Source organism: Camellia sinensis, chromosome 2, assembly GCF_055761805.1.
Source record: "Camellia sinensis isolate YWXY chromosome 2, ASM5576180v1, whole genome shotgun sequence".
Classification (NCBI taxonomy): domain Eukaryota; kingdom Viridiplantae; phylum Streptophyta; class Magnoliopsida; order Ericales; family Theaceae; genus Camellia; species Camellia sinensis.
Genome location: NC_138962.1, coordinates 102362837 through 102380750, shown reverse-complemented (window position 1 = coordinate 102380750; position 17914 = coordinate 102362837). Strand labels below are relative to the sequence as shown.

The following is a 17914-nucleotide window of genomic DNA, read 5'->3' as shown; positions in this document are numbered from 1 at the left end:
ATCTTCACCACTGAAATCCCTCAAGATTTCAGTGGTGAAGAGACCTCAACACCAAAATCCCGGAGCTAACACAAAATGGTCCAAAAAGAGGCCTTTCAAGGCCTAAGGGTGGTCAACACCCCTCAAACAATGAAACACTCTTAATAAACAATAAAGAGGGCTTAAAAACAGAACTTTTTTATGTTATACAATAAGCACAAAAACAGCTCTAAGACAGGTGGAAAATCAATGCAAGAATGGGGGAAAAAGGGACTAGTTTCTCACCCTTGTAGTCCTCTTCAACAATGGTGCTCCAATGGCCTCCTTTGGCTTGAATCCAACACCAAAACTTCAAAACACACTCTTTAGAACCTCAGCTCCAAGAGGAAGGTGAAACACTAGGTGTTTGTGTGCAATAGTAAGACACAAAACACCTAGTGTGCAAAATGAGAGGGAAAGAGAGATAGGTTGTGTATGTAACCCTAACCCTAGGAAAAACCAGAGCTCTCCTCTGTCTTCTCTCCTCAAAAATGTCTAAAGCCTCCTTCTTTTTCCTTAGAGAGAGACCCTCTCTATATGCCTCTTGTAAAGCTTACAAGACAAGCTTTGCAAGAGGGAGATCCTTCCATACACGTGTATGGAGGGGAGCAAAAGCTATACAGCTGTCCAAAAATATCTGCAAAAGCAGATGAACAGCAATCGGCCGGCAAAAAATGCCATCTTGGCCAAAAAGAGTGCCGACCGGCACAAAATAGTGCTGACCGGCAACAAAGAGTGCTGGCCGGCAAACTATATTGCCGGTGGCAGCAAAAACCAGCCGGTGGCACCTAGCCACTGCCGGTGGTGGGTAGGGATGGTCTGCAAGCCCTACCCTGCCTCTCAAAGGCAAGATGCATGTGTTTGGTGCAAAACCAGACACTAAACGGTCAAGTTCGGAAATCCTGAGGCAAGGCGCGCGAGCCGAGGCCTCCGGGAACTCCAAACGAACACAAACATGGAAGATCACCGTGTGTTCAAACAGTGACGTCCAAGTCTTGAGGACGGTCAAAAATGGGGTGTCTACACTTTGACAAAGGCCCCGCACAATATATGTAGCTGGGGCTTCCAGGGAACCATCTTTGCTTGAATACCAGGCATCTAATCGTGAGATCTCCATTGTTATACCAGCTTGAAATCGAACAAGCTCTCCTGCATTCATACATTATATAACCCAGAAGAAAGTCAATGTTGTTTTAAACAATATACAACCTATAACTAGCGGCTCACATCCAGGTTGGTCATTGTGTTTACATCTCCATTTACTAAATACCATGTAGGACAGGACATATGATGTCAAACAGCTCCTAGTAATTCCTGTTGGATGCCTTGTATTAGACTTTAACCAATCCGACATATAGAACCAAATCGTATTTCAGCAAATTTAGACAAGGACCTAAAGGTATTGGCCAATTTGTGACAGAAGAGCCAACAATCCAACTGCCAATATCCTTTTTTCAAGCAACGTGCAGAGAGGGCCAAGAAACTTTTGTAGACTTTCAAATTATCCCATCAACCTTTGTATTTTAGTTGTAAATTCTATTCAACACATAAACATGGCATGATTTTTTTGGAAACAAAAAAGTATTTAATTAAAGCCACAAGCTTGCAACTCTGTGTACATGTTCATATATACATATAACAAGCTTCTATTTTTTCAAGGTGTATTTGGATGTCCCCTCAAATTTGATTAGTTCTATTGCACATCATGTGGAATCTGAACTAAAAGTTGATCACCTAAAAAATTGAGCCATCAAGTAAAATAGGAGTCTTCAACCAATTCCAGTTATCAGATTTAGGTTCCAAAGTAATGCAGTTACAACCAGCCCTTACCTTTAAAGCCAGCAGCAATCACTGTAGCAAGAATACCACCATCATTAAGTTCATGTGGACCAAGTCCATCACCGTCTGCTGCCAAGCCGCGAAGAACAACCTCAATGCAGCAATTGTCTGTTGATGAGATAGAGACGCTCACCTTGCCATCAAGTAAAAATGTCAGAGACAAAAGATGTGTGTATATATATATAGAGAGAGAGACCTAACTTAAAAAGCTTATGTGGTGAAAACTAGTTTTTTTTTTTTTTTTTTTTTTTTTTTTTTTTTTTTTTTTTTGAACTAGATGAAAACTAGTTTGGAAGAAGCAAATTTTACATATTACATAATTATATCCTACACCTCATCAACATATGTAGATTATACAGGACTTAAATATCAAGTGATTCATAAACAAATCAACTGATATGTAATGGTATTGTTTCAGGAACTAAAAGGTTTAATTTGAGTTGCGGTCAAAAGTTTTTAAAGGCGAATGCGTAACTCGAGGATTTATTTATTTATTTTTTATTGGCACCGGGTGTCCGGATCACAGTCTGACTAATTCCCAAGGGTGCGCAAGCCCTCGGCAAGGATCTTTCCGCAAGTGGACCACGGTTAATTCAAGGGTTTTCCCCCCAATCTGATAGCTCCAAGAAATTGTTAGCACCTCAGAGGTTTCGATCCCTGAACCTTGGAGGGAGCACACCCCCAAGACCCAAGGCTTTGCCTCCAGGCCAACCCCTTGGGGTTTAACTCGAGGGGAGGCGTAAGCCTTAATGCGTTGAGGCATAAGCCTTCAAAATTTATATTTTAATATTTAGCTATTAAATCAAATATTTTAAATTACTAGATAAATAAAAAAAATTACTAAAATATAAAAGTGTAAATATTTTTCTCCTTAGATTAAACATTTCACTGTAGAGAAGGAAACTTGCCTTCATTAAAAGTGAAATCATTAGCTTTAGTGATTGAACTTCTCACTTGACCATTAACTATGTTTTTTCTTGATTGATCATTTCCTCTTATAGAATATAGTTGCAAAAATGGTTCTTTTTATTTTTTGCTTTTTTATGTTTGTTTCATCTACTAGACTAAGTTTAACAAGAGCCTAGGGGAACTTCTTCATATGCCCTCATATGCTTCTGTGCAAAAAATGTACAAGGCTTGACTATGATGCGCAACCCTTTGGGAAACATAGTCTAAAAATCAAAGCCTTGATATGTTTTACCTTAGCCTTGAGGCAAGGTGAACATTAGGGCGAGCCTCAGTAAAACCTTTTAATACTTTGGTTGTGGTATGAAACCCAAGAAGTAAGGATACAGACAACACAGCAAGTTCCAAATACAACCACAGTTGAGTCATGGCTAATTATCTATTTAATATGAAATTAAAAATAAATTATTGATTTTTTTACATAGCAAAATTTCTATTTACTGTATGAAATAATAACAAATACATCATGTTCTACATATAAATGTTGAAAAGAATTAGGAAGAGAACTTAATGTTTTGCTTTTAGAAGTCACAATTGACGAACAATTTTGAAGTTGTAAAAGTTAAGGGTTCTAAATATTAAAAAACCCAAATGATCGATAAATATATAAATCCATACTGCTAATTGTTCTTTGAACTTTTCAAAAAACCACATGTTCATACTTTATACATCATATTCTATGAAGCACGGACACTTCATCTGACGTAACATATCAGTGTCCAACACGTCTGGGACACAAATATGTTCGGAGACGCGGCAGATATGTGTTGGACACACCCTCTCTTGTGTCCCATTTTTTTTCACTTTTTTTGGTTGTTGGACACACCTCTGACATTCTCCAGACATGCGTGTCCCTTTCTGGAACAATCCTTGGACACAATGATGGCCTCAAAAAAAAAAAAAAAATCACTGATTTTGTTCATGCAGCCTGCAGGAACCCTAGATCTACGATTCAAAGAAAAAGTAGAACTAATCATGCCAGCATAACCACGATTAATGTTAAAAAAAGAAAAGGCAAAAGAAAAAGAAACGTACTTACCTAAGTTCAGCTTAGTCTTCTTCAACAAATCTTTACTTTTTTATTAGGGTTTGTAACCTTTACATCTCACCAAATGGGCTAGGCTGTAATACTCTCTTTTTTTGTAACGCCCTCAAAATAACAACATTAAACCCATCAATAAGGATATGCATTAATATGTAAAAGTTCCACGTTCTTCCATTTATCAGAGTTTCATTACAAAAAGTATTACATGTTAACAACAAAAGCAAATGCCCTATGGGCTTACAGCTTTCCAAGTTAACACTTGGTTACAACAAAAGAGTACTAACTCATTTACACATTAAGCCCTTGCCTGAATTTACATGTAATACATCAAAATAAACAAAACGACAAAAGTATGTCCGCCTCTAGCCTCCCAAGCTATGTCCTTGGAGGTGGCATGCTACCTGTACCTGAAAATGATATTCCCATATAGGGTGAGCCACAGCCCAGTAGAAATACACTAAACCAACCATGAACAATGACTAAAAGATTAGCAATTGATAGATGGCCAACACTGATACATCCACACAAATCACATTTTATGTCATACGACTTATGAGTCCAAGTTACTTTTCATTTTTCCTTTTTCAACAGATAAACATGTTAGCTCTATCATCATTTCAACAGATATGGATAAAAACTATATCCCACATTCACAGATAAGCATATAAGCTATATCCACATTCCCAACAGATATATATAGCAACAATATCCCACATTCACAGATAAGCATATAAGTTGTATCCACACTTCACAAAGATAAGCATATAAGCTCTATCTTCACTTCTCTAGACAAGCATATGAGCTGTATCTACGGAGTTCATCCCCTATCTTCTCCCAACACTATCCGGTTTAGAGGTACATCTCCTATCTTCCCCTAAACCGCGGAGTACATCCCCCATCTCCTCCTCTACACATAACGTATACAAACACATTGGTTCTATATACAATCACTCAATACATACAGTTAATGTATTCTATCAACCGTCAAATTCCATGACACATTCCATTGATTATTTTCCGTTTGCCTAATCATCATGCATTGTCTACAACAATCACGACTATCCTCTACCGATAGCCCAAAGCAATTATTTCTAAACAGAAAATAAATGCACAAATGGATATTCAATCAACATTTCATTCCAGTGAGTGATAAATAATTCAACTACACCCTTTAACCCTTTACATTCCCAATCTCAACAATCTCATTTCATTTCCTCATTTCTCACAATTAATTATCCTAATTAATTAAACAATGTAATTAGGTCATTTTTCATAATTAACATTTCAACCCTTAGGTCCCATTTTCATCAATGATTCAACATTTATTCCATTTCTCTATGCCAAACATGCATCTAGGTTTATTATGAATAAAACCCCAACTTTTGTAAAATAACACAAAAGCCCCAAACTTTCACCAAATTACCAAACCAACCCCAACATCTCAAAATACTAAAATTCAAAGACAAAATCCATAGAGAGGAGTAGGATATCCCTACCTCGAAGTTTGAGCCAAAAAGGAGATGAAGACTCGAAGATCAACGTGTTCCAAATCCAAACTTTTTCAGATTAAGTCGAAGCTCTCAATGCCCTCTATCTTTTTAACAAAGGCCCTAGGCTAGATTCACACTCTAGGGAGATCAAATCTTAGAGAGAGTGTAGGTTTAGAGAGAGAGAGTCTCGGATCTAGGGTTTGAAAGAAAAAGAAAGTGAAAAACTGATGTTCAAAAACGCTACTGTCCGCTGATATAAAACACGCTCGCTCGAGCGAAGCCTTTGTCGCTCGAGCGACCAGACACAGAAAACTCACGCTCGAGCCAAGAAGTTCTCGCTCGAGCCGAAAACTCAGAAGTGCGCTCGAGCGAAAGAATGCTCGCTCGAGCCAACAACTCAAACCCTCAGGTCCAGAACCAGACGCAATCGTTCGCTCGAGCGAAGCCACTCTGGCTCGATCCACCAGACACGAACTCAACTCTCGCTCGAGCGACCAACTCCTCGCTCGAGCGAAGGTCCAAAAATCTGGGCAGCAACACTAGGCTCCCAAACACAACCAACCTGTAACAAACCTGCCCAACACATCCTATAACTCAATATACAAAGTAAAAAGGATGCAAACAAGATAATAAACAACTACCAACATCCACGGACACATGTCCGGATCACTGTACAACAAGGGTAAACCCGGGATAGCTATATTTTTGTTGGTCTGTTGTACACCTATTATGGGATTTGTTGGGTGTTTTATTCTACATTTCCATCGATCCAATTCATTATGCAAGGCTTTGCATTTGGATCTTAGTTGAACGAAGCAGGGGTGGGGGAGAGAGAGCATATAGAAGTTTTTAAGGTTGGGAATGCCTATGGAAGCGTATATATATTTCATAAATTAAATGTATAAATATATTCTAACAATTAATTTTCTACGTAGACATAAAATATGTATTAAAATATGAATAAGAATTTGTGATTGATGTCAATTCCAAATTGTTTTTGTCAAGTATGAATACACATATTATATAAATAGAAAGTACTATCATTAGCTTAAGTTGTTATTCTTTTGTTTCTTTAATATTTGTATGTTTTTCGTTTCTATCTCAGTTGAGAGCTAGTTTTTTCCTTAACTGAAGGGAGTTTCTTACAAGTTTCTTACTTGGAAGCACAGAAACACGTAAGAAGCGCCACCTCAGTAGAAGTTTTCTGCTACTAAAATTTGGATATCATCAAGCCCATCATTTCAAAGGAAGATACGTGGAAAAGAAATATTGCAAACAAAAAAATAAATAAATAAACTAGTTTATTATTAGATAAAAACATGTCCAACAAAAAAGAAAAAAAAGCATAAAACTCAATATTAATTTAGTATTTTTGAAATTCATGAATATTGTAATGTATATGGCATATAAAATATATAAAAATGTCTTTTCACGCGTCCATAGACATGTCGTGTCTTGCTTTTTTGAAAATCGTTGTGTTGGCAAATCCGAATCATGTTGTATATTTGTCACGTGTCAAGTGTCTGTGTAATAGATGGACCTAATCATGGATAAAGTAGCAGTGACCTTTGGAAAAAAGTGCACCTTAACACATTACCAGACCATCCCACTTAAAATAATGCAATCAAATTTGGCATATAGATCCTTAAGGCACAATGAAGCACAAAAGTGTAAAGCTATCCTCAAATTACCAAAAACTAATATACCATTTCATTTGGCTCCTATCCCTCTGAATCATATGACAGGACAAAAGAAAGCAACATACCATGAGCTGGCGATTTAAGACAACTTCCTCGCTTACTGAAGAATAAAGGGCACTCATTAGTGTTGCACACAAGGTGGCATCTGGGCACATACATTCACCAGAAGGCAGACAGAGCATTGCAATGGCATGCAATTCTAGGAACAAAGGTTCTACTGATTCATAAACACGATCTTCATTGGGAACCAACCATGGATTTTCTTTTCCTAAAAAATAAAATATATCAATTAATTCAAACCTGAAAGCTCAGAAGTGGAAGAACATAAAATGATGTGACCAAGTCAACGATCCGTAATAAAAACTACACAAATAAACATCGTGGCTACTCCAATGATCTCTACATGCAATGTTTGTAGCATATAGTTAAATCAACTCACTTAAGAGCAGTGAAAATGATGAATTTAGTGTTTCCTTATATAGCGATCCCGGTTTTCCCTTCATTGTTTAATTGTATTTCAGACTCGGTTCCGTGGATGTATTGTTGTCTTTTTCCTGTTTCCATCCTTTACTCTTTGTATATGAGTCTTTGGTCGTGTTGGGTAGGTTTAAAACAGGTTAGTTGTGTTTGGAAACCAAGGGTTGATGTCCATTTCATTCCAACTAGTGTCTATTAAATTTTCATAATGGTTCATTCAATTCGAATTAGCGATCCATTCATATTCCATTAGTGGGATTTTATGACAAACTTGTCCATTCATATTTCTAACTAGTATTCATTTAATTCTAGTTAGTGTTCATTTAATGCTAGTTAGTGTTCATTTAATTCTAACTTGTCCTTTCATTTTCCAATTAATGGGCTTTAATAACAACCTTTCAATATCACTTGTTCATCTCCCTTTTGATTTCAAAACCCTAGAACCATCTTCTCTCTCCCTACACACCTTCTCTCTAGGTTTTCATCTCCCTCTAGTGTAAATCTATACTAAGTCCCTTGTAAGAAAGGTAGAGTGGGTTGAGGGCTTCATTTTTAATCTGAAAGTTTGGCGATTTGGAGCACTTTGGTTTTTGGCCTTCATCTTCTCCATTTGGTCTCTCCATTTGAGGTAGGGATTTCTTTGTTCCTTTTCAATACTCCGTCTATAGATAGACATGTGGTAGTTTTGTATTGCATGAAAATCATATCCGTGTTGGATTTGTTTGAAAATCATGAGGGGAACCTAGGGTTGGTTGTTTAAGAATGGTTTTGTTATCACTGACTGTGGTTTGGACTAATTAGAGAGTAAAATTAGCATGTTATTGTTGAAAGAAGAGAAAGTCCTAAATTATATTTTGATTTGGTAAAATAAAAAGGATTTACGGTTGAACATTGTTGGTAAATTTCTATTGTTAATATGAGTTGTGTAGAAGGTGTTAACAGTTAAGGGATTAATTATGGTTTTGGGGTTATTTTGAAATGAACGTATTGAATCAAGTTGGGTTATGGCTTATTATCCATGGAATTGATTTTGTAAAATGAAGAGAATGTAATTGGTTTTGTGAAAAGGGAAAATTGTTTTTGAAATAAGTGATGGAACATGTTGACTTAAGAAAATTATGAAGTTGATCTTGAAAATGGTAAATGAAATGTTAACTCTATGTGAGTCTCGGAAAATAAATTTGAGAATTAAACTATTGTATCATGAGTGTCGAATACACATATTTGGGGGTTTTATCCTTACCTATCGTACTAGTGTCGTTGTTGGGTTTTGTAACGCCCTCAAAATTAACCCATTATATTTCATTGACATGCGTTATTTAAAGAAGACCATATATTAATCCATTCATCAAAGTATTACTAAATAAAGCATTACATGTAACATCGAATAAAATGCCCTACAGGCTTACATCTTTCCAAGCCAACACTTGGATACAAAAATATGAGTTCTAACTCAATACAAGAAAAAGCCCCAGGCTTGAATGTTTACATGTACTAATAATTAAAGACAATTAACTAAAGGTAGTCTTCTTCAATCCAGAAGCCAAACCCTCCCAAGCTAAGTCCTTGGAGGTACTTTATCACCTGAACCTGAAAATGATGTTCCCATAAAGGGTGAGCCACAGGCCAGTAGAAATATACTAAACCACTTATAAGCAATGAATAAAGCAATAGTATTCAACAGATGGTTAACCAAGATAATCAATTACTTCATTTTACAATCTCATGACACTATTGTCTAAGATACGTTTTACTTTCCAATTTTATCAACATGGCTCAGAACCTGGCCAAACTTACAACAATGAATCACATATATAATGTTCACATCCTTCCAATATCAACAAACAAATGAGACTCAAGCTCAAATCAAACACTTCATACTTCCAGATTGATACACATTTTAGTGCTGTATCAATAAAACACTTCTATATAAATAAGCACACATAAAAGTGATGCTAATGGAGTCCATCCCCTATCTCCTCCCAAACAAAATCCGGTTTAGAGGTCCATCCCCTATCTTCCCCTAAACCGTGGAGTACATCCCCTATCTCCTCCCACACACAAAACAATGTATGCAAATGCAATGCTCAATCAATACACGTATTTTCTGTATCAATGCCATAGTCAACATTAATGACTTAACCAATGTGATTAGTTTCAGTTATTCCTAATCCACATGCAATGTCTACAAGAATCACGACTATCCTCCACCGATAGCCCAAAACAGTTATTTCTAAACTGAAAATAACTATGTAAACAATTCAATAGACAAATGATACCAATTACCCAATTACGCCATTTAATCAATGAATTCCCCAATTCCATGAATTTAACCCTCTTTTCCCAATTCCATGAATTACTTATACAAATTAATTCAATAATACAACTAGGGTTTTTCCCAAAATTTACCAAAGTATCTCCAACATATCAAAATACCAAAACTTAGGACAAAACCTATAAAATGGAGTAGGAAATCCCTACTTCAAAGAAAACAACCCAAATGATGAAGACAGAGATGAGTGCCCAAATTCCAATGTGCTCCAAATCACCAAATGTTCAGATTAGAATGAAGCCCAAGCCGCCCTCTATCTTTCTTACAAAGAACTTAAGATGGATTCACACTAGAAGTAGATGAACACCTAAAGAGAAGATGAGTTTTGAGGGAGAGAAGTCGGACCTAGGGTTTAGAACCAAAAAGAATAAGAAAAGACTGATCAAAACCCGCTGCTGGGTATATAAACTGGACAGGCTCGCTCGAGCAAAGACTTGGTCGCTCGAGCGACCAGACACAGAGAAATTACGCTCGAGCCAAGGAAGCCTTGCTCGAGCCAACAACTCAAAAGCTCGCTCGAGCGAAAGAAAGCTCGATCGAGCGAAGAACTCAAACCCTCAGGTCTGCAACAAGACACACGCTCGAGCGAAGGAACTATTGCTCGAGCGAAGGACGAACTCACTCGCTCGAGCGAAGAAAATCTCGCTCGAGCCAAGAATGAACAGCTACAGGTCCAAATCAAACGCAACCATTCGCTCGAGCGAACAACTCCTCGCTCGAGCGAAGAACCAAAAACCTGGACAGCAACACTCGGTTTCTAAAGCCAACCAACCTGAAACAAACCTGCCCAACACATCCTATAATTCCAAATGAGAAAATAAGGGACAACAACAACAATTATACAATGACAGAATCTACGGAACCTAAGTCCGGATACAATAATCAAGTGGGAAAAGACCGGGGTCGCTATAACCTCCCCCTCTTCAAAGAATTTCGTCCCCGAAATTAAGCTTAAGTTTTTGAAAACAGATTTTTCTCAATTCCCAATGATATTATAAAACAATAATAGACAGCTTGACCCAATGCTGGTCACTTCATCTCTTTATCAAGAGGCATCTCACAACATATACAAAATAACATATATTTCAACTTGTATCAATATTATGCATTATTTCTTTCAATGTTAACAATTTTCATTTCATATTCAATCGCATGATATATACAACCCATTCACAATGTACTCAACAAATGCAATGTTACACTAAACTTCTATAATGAAGCAAGTTTCAAGATACACTCTTTTACCAAAACAAACTCAATGTTTTACAACTTAAGACATATATAAAGCTCTTAAGTTCAACAATATAACAGAATCTAATTATAAGATTACAAATCAATAAACATGTCCGGATATTTCTCGCGGACTTCTAACTCACGTTCCCAAGTGGCTTCTTCCACTCCGTGGTGTTTCCACAAAACTTTGACCAAAGGGATGGTTTTGCCTCGCAAAACTTGATCCCGCCTATCCAAGACCCGAACCGGTCTCTCCTCATACGAAATATCCTCATCAACCACTAAATCGGTCCAATCCAACACATGTGATGGATCTGGCTCATACTTCCGAAGCATACTCACATGAAACACGTCATGTACTCCGGACAACTGCGGCGGCAAAGCTAAACGATAAGCAGCCTCGCCAATCCTCTCAAGGATCTCAAACGGACCAATGAACCGAGGGGACAACTTCCCACTCTTCCCAAACCTCATCAAACCCCGTCTAGGTGATATCTTCAGAAAGACATGATCACCCACCTCAAACACCAAAGGTCTCCTCCTACGGTCGGCATACGATTTCTGACGACTCTGTGCTGTAACAAGCCTCTTACGGATAAGCTCAACTTTCTCCGTCGTTTCCCTCACCAACTCCGGACCCAACAGAGGTGCATCACCCACCTCAGCCCAACAAACAGGAGATCTACACGGTCGGCCATACAAGGCCTCAAATGGTGCCATACCGATACTAGATTGGAAACTGTTGTTGTAGGCAAACTCCACCAACGGCAAGTGCCTCTCCCACGACCCACTAAAGTCTAGAACACAACCCCGAAGCATATCCTCAAGTATCTGAATAGTACGCTTGGACTGTCCATCAGTCTGAGGATGATAAGCCGTGCTAAAGGTCAACTTAGTGCCTAAGGCACTCTGCAAACTCTGCCACAACCTGGCAGTAAAACGAGGATCTCTATCTGAGACGATCGTCACTGGGACCCCGTGAAATCTCACTATGTCCCGAATATACAAGTCGGCAAGATGATCCACCGTATCTCTCACGCGCATAGGAATAAAGTGCGCCGACTTAGTCAACCGGTCTACAACCACCCAAATAGCATCACTACCCCGCTGAGTCCTCGAAAGACGTACAACGAAGTCCATAGTGACATGCTCCCACTTCCACTCGGCAATAGGCAAGGGTTGCAACAAACCCGCTGGCCTCTGATGCTCGGCCTTCACTTGCTGGCAAGTAAGGCACTTAGATACGAAAGCTGCCACATCTCTCTTCATACCCTGCCACCAAAACTGGCGACCCAAATCCCGATACATCTTAGTGCCTCCCGGATGCACCACAAGGCGTGAATGATGAAACTCTCGGAGTACCTCCTCTCGGCAAGACTCCGGCACAAACAGACGGTGTCGGTATCTCACACTCAGGTCGGAATACACCGTCAAACCCTTCTCAACCTTCCCACCGGAAATCTTCTCACGGAGAGATTCTACCTCAAAGTCACCTCTCTGAGCCTCTAACACTCGAGTCACAAGTGAAGGCTGTGCAATAACAGAAAACAAGGCCGCAGCCTCAACGGATTCGCCCAGAAGTAAATCAAACTCCCCAAGTGCACCCAACATCTCCCATTCTCGGATGGCTATACTAGCTATGTCACCAACAGGTTTCCTGCTAAGGGCATCGGCCACCACATTGGCCTTTCCCGGATGATAATGCAACTCAAAGTCATAATCCTCTATAAATTCCATCCACCTCCTCTGCCTCAAGTTCAAGTCTTTCTGTGTAAACAAATACTTCAAACTCTTATGATCCGAGAATACCTCAAATTTCTCACCATAAAGATAATGCCTCCAAATCTTCAAGGCAAATATCACAGCTGCTAACTCTAGATCATGCGTAGGGTAATTCTGCTCGTGAATTTTCAACTGACGTGAGCCATAGGCAACTACTTTTCCCTCTTGCATTAACACACATCCCAGACCCTCTCGTGAGGCGTCACAATAGACTGTATAACCCAACCCTCTCTCTGGAATAATCAATACTGGGGCGGTAGTCAGTCTAACTTTCAACTCCTGAAACGACTTTTCACAAGTCTCACTCCATACAAATTTGACTCCCTTCCGAGTCAGTCTAGTCAACGGTGATGCTAACCTGGAGAAATCTTTCACAAACCGACGGTAATACCCAGCTAATCCCAGAAAACTGCGGATCTCAAATACACTCTTAGGCTGTGCCCAATCCTGCACTGCCTCTATCTTGGATGTATCAACAGACACTCCTTCACCGGAAACCACATGGCCTAAGAATTTGACTTCTCTCAGCCAGAACTCACACTTCCCAAACTTGGCATACAGCCTATGGGCTCTAAGTAACTCAAGCACCACTCTCAAGTGTTTCTCGTGTTCCTCCTCAGAAGGCGAATAGATAAGGATATCATCCACAAAACAACTACAAACCGATCCAAGAATTTTCGGAAGATCCGGTTCATCAAATCCATAAAAACTGCCGGTGCATTGGTGAGCCCAAATGGCATCACCAGAAACTCATAGTGGCCATACCGCGTACGGAATGCCGTCTTCGGAATATCCTTCTCTCTGACCCTCAACTGGTGGTAACCTGATCTCAAGTCTATCTTAGAGAAACAACGGGAACCCTTCAACTGGTCAAACAAATCATCTATACGAGGCATAGGGTACTTATTCTTAACCGTACCCCGATTCAATTTCCGGTAATCTATACAAAGTCTCAAAGCGCCTCCTTTCTTTTTAACAAAGAGAGCTGGTGCTCCCCACGGCGAAACACTAGGACGTATAAAGCCCTTATCTAGCAACTCCTGGAGTTGGATCTTCAACTCAACTAACTCAGCTGGGGCAAAACGATAAGGTGCCATCGAAATCGGCGCCGTGCCGGGCACTAGGTCAATGGAGAACTCAATCTCCCTATGCGGTGGCAAACCAACGAGATCCTCGGGAAAGACGTCCGAGTACTCACAAACCACCCTTGGCAACACAATCTGTGTTTCCTCATCCTCACTAATCGAAAGGTTAGCAAGTAGACCACTAAGCTCACTGCGTCCTCGTGGAACATACCCCGGTGGCAACACATCACCAACCCGGTCCCCCAGAAAATGAAAATACTCTCCGCTCACAGTACAACAAGTGACCCTCTGGCGGTAGCAATCAATAACTGCCCGGTATGACGATAACCAGTCCATACCCAAAATAACATCGAAACCCCTCATAGGCATAACTACAAAGGAAAATGGGATTCTATGATAATCAACCTCTATATCACAACCCCTAACGCCTTGTTTCAAAATCAATTCACCCCCAAGAGGTGACACTACACAAATAGGAGATGCTAACTGTGCTAACTCCAACTCCAAAACAGATGCAAATGCAGCAGACACAAAGGAATGAGATGCACCCGTATCAATCAAAACATTAGCAACCGAGTTGTAAAACAAGAAGGTACCTCTCACAACTGATGGTGCTGGCACAAGATCCTGCGCGGTAACAGCATACACACGCCCAGACGACCTCTGATCAACTTGCTCAACCCTAGGAGCATAAGATTGCTGCACCGACTGAGACGATGAAGCCCCCCCTGATTGGCCCTCGAGGCCTGACCCGACTGAGCTGGCTGCTGACCCTGAATCGGCCTCAAACCAGATGCACCAGATGTGCTACCCAACTGCGGGCAATACCTCTTCATATGCCCTGGCTGACCACACTGAAAACACGAGAGTGGCTGACCTCTACCCTGACTCTGGCTCTGAGATCGAGCCGAAGAAGGTGCTGCTCTCTGAACTCCTCCCCTCTGAGGACAAACTGGAGACTTGTGGCCCAGCTGGCCACACTTGAAACAGGTAATGTCTCCCTGACTGCCTTTCCCCGAACTAGCACTCGGTACAGGAAAAGTCGATCTCGAAAAGCTACCCTGAGACTGCTGGGGATTAAAACCCTTCTGTCTCCTACCATCATTCTGACTATCCTGACTCCTCTTGGAGCCCTTCTGCCCTTCCTCATCCTCCTGCATCATGATCTCCATATGGGCTGCAGCATCAACCATACGCCCATAATCCCGAATCATAGTTTCCCCAACTCTCAGCTTGAGGCCACGCCTCAACTTCTTCTCAAATTCAATACAACGGCGTTCCTCAGACGCCACCAACTCAGGTGCAAACCTGGACAAACTAGTAAATGCAGCCTCAAACTCGGCCACTGAAGAACTCACCTGCTTAAGCTGACAAAACTGGTCTCGCAGCTTCTCCCTGACTGCCGGAGATAAAAATTTTTCCTGGAAAGCATTCACAAAAGCCTCCCACGTACCTCCTATACGCCCCTTAGTAAACTTCCACCACTGACCCACATCCCCCTTCAACTGGAAAGATGCCAAGGTCACTTTCAACCCCTCGTCTTCGATGCCAAGCATCTCAAACGTCTTCGTTGTCTGTTCGAGCCACTCATCTGCCTTAAGCGGCTCTTTAGGATCACCCACAAATTCATCCAGATTAGACCGGAAGAACTCCCTCTTCAGAAAGGAAGGTCCTGCATCTACAATAACAGCCTGAGCTTGATTCTCAGCTCTGAGAATGCCTACTGACTCCCTGAATGCACCTGCTATCTCTCGGGCTAGAGCGCCCATAGCCTGCTGGCCTACTGGCTCGGCCACATTGGCCTGGCCAATTCCCTCTTGAACTGCCGGAATCTCTTCTGGCACAGGCACCTCCTGCCTACCCGGCCTACCACGCCTACCGCGACCTCGTCCTCGTCCTGACATCCTAATAAAGGAAACAAAGACATTAGCACATTAATAAATGTGCCGAAGCTAAACACTCGCGTCCTAATGCAATGGACAACAATAATTCATTCCACGTAAGCACATAATCACATAAGCACCTACGAATTTCATTCCCGGATAATGATAGTCCCAATGCGTTACTATAGTTCCGGTTGGAAGCAGCAGTGATCAAGTGCCTTTCCAACAAGACTACTAGAAACTCAAGGGTCCAATCAACATCCTAGAAACTACATTCCATACCCACATAATCACATAAACATGTTATCACATAAGCATATAACATTACACTAAGTCTCTATCAAACGAGACGAACCCAATGTGATACTAATCACTTCCCACGTACCCAAAGTATTCAAACCCGGTACGCTCTGATACCAAGTTGTAACGCCCTCAAAATTAACCCATTATATTTCATTGACATGCGTTATTTAAAGAAGACCATATATTAATCCATTCATCAGAGTATTACTAAATAAAGCATTACATGTAACATCGAATAAAATGCCCTACAGGCTTACATCTTTCCAAGCCAACACTTGGATACAAAAATATGAGTTCTAACTCAATACAAGAAAAATCCCCAGGCTTGAATGTTTACATGTACTAATAATTAAAGACAATTAACTAAAGGTAGTCTTCTTCAATCCAGAAGCCAAACCCTCCCAAGCTAAGTCCTTGGAGGTACTTTATCACCTGAACCTGAAAATGATGTTCCCATAAAGGGTGAGCCACAGCCCAGTAGAAATATACTAAACCACTTATAAGCAATGAATAAAGCAATAGTATTCAACAGATGGTTAACCAAGATAATCAATTACTTCATTTTACAATCTCATGACACTATTGTCTAAGATACGTTTTACTTTCCAATTTTATCAACATGGCTCAGAACCTGGCCAAACTTACAACAGTGAATCGCATATATAATGTTCACATCCTTCCAATATCAACAAACAAATGAGACTCAAGCTCAAATCAAACACTTCATACTTCCAGATTGATACACATTTTAGTGCTGTATCAATAAAACACTTCTATATAAATAAGCACACATAAAAGTGATGCTAATGGAGTCCATCCCCTATCTCCTCCCAAACAAAATCCGGTTTAGAGGTCCATCCCCTATCTTCCCCTAAACCGTGGAGTACATCCCCTATCTCCTCCCACACACAAAACAATGTATGCAAATGCAATGCTCAATCAATACACGTATTTTCTGTATCAATGCCATAGTCAACATTAATGACTTAACCAATGTGATTAGTTTCAGTTATTCCTAATCCACATGCAATGTCTACAAGAATCACGACTATCCTCCACCGATAGCCCAAAACAGTTATTTCTAAACTGAAAATAACTATGTAAACAATTCAATAGACAAATGATACCAATTACCCAATTACGCCATTTAATCAATGAATTCCCCAATTCCATGAATTTAACCCTCTTTTCCCAATTCCATGAATTACTTATACAAATTAATTCAATAATACAACTAGGGTTTTTCCCAAAATTTACCAAAGTATCTCCAACATATCAAAATACCAAAACTTAGGACAAAACCTATAAAATGGAGTAGGAAATCCCTACTTCAAAGAAAACAACCCAAATGATGAAGACAGAGATGAGTGCCCAAATTCCAATGTGCTCCAAATCACCAAATGTTCAGATTAGAATGAAGCCCAAGCCGCCCTCTATCTTTCTTACAAAGAACTTAAGATGGATTCACACTAGAAGTAGATGAACACCTAAAGAGAAGATGAGTTTTGAGGGAGAGAAGTCGGACCTAGGGTTTAGAACCAAAAAGAATAAGAAAAGACTGATCAAAACCCGCTGCTGGGTATATAAACTGGACAGGCTCGCTCGAGCGAAGACTTGGTCGCTCGAGCGACCAGACACAGAGAAATTACGCTCGAGCCAAGGAAGCCTTGCTCGAGCCAACAACTCAAAAGCTCGCTCGAGCGAAAGAAAGCTCGATCGAGCGAAGAACTCAAACCCTCAGGTCTGCAACAAGACACACGC

General features: G+C 40.2%; 1 pseudogene across 1 annotated transcript in view; it reads right to left on the bottom strand.

The window, feature by feature from the left end:
* LOC145820239 (nuclear pore complex protein NUP107-like) overlaps positions 1-17914 on the bottom strand; it is a 244678-nt pseudogene that overhangs the window by 4306 nt on the left and 222458 nt on the right. Inside the window, exons 12-15 of the transcript XR_014361424.1 lie at positions 7498-7531; positions 7124-7326; positions 1849-1990; positions 1051-1167 (exon numbers count right to left, since the gene is read on the bottom strand). The product of XR_014361424.1 is annotated as a nuclear pore complex protein NUP107-like (transcript). The remainder of the gene's footprint in view (positions 1-1050; positions 1168-1848; positions 1991-7123; positions 7327-7497; positions 7532-17914) is intronic.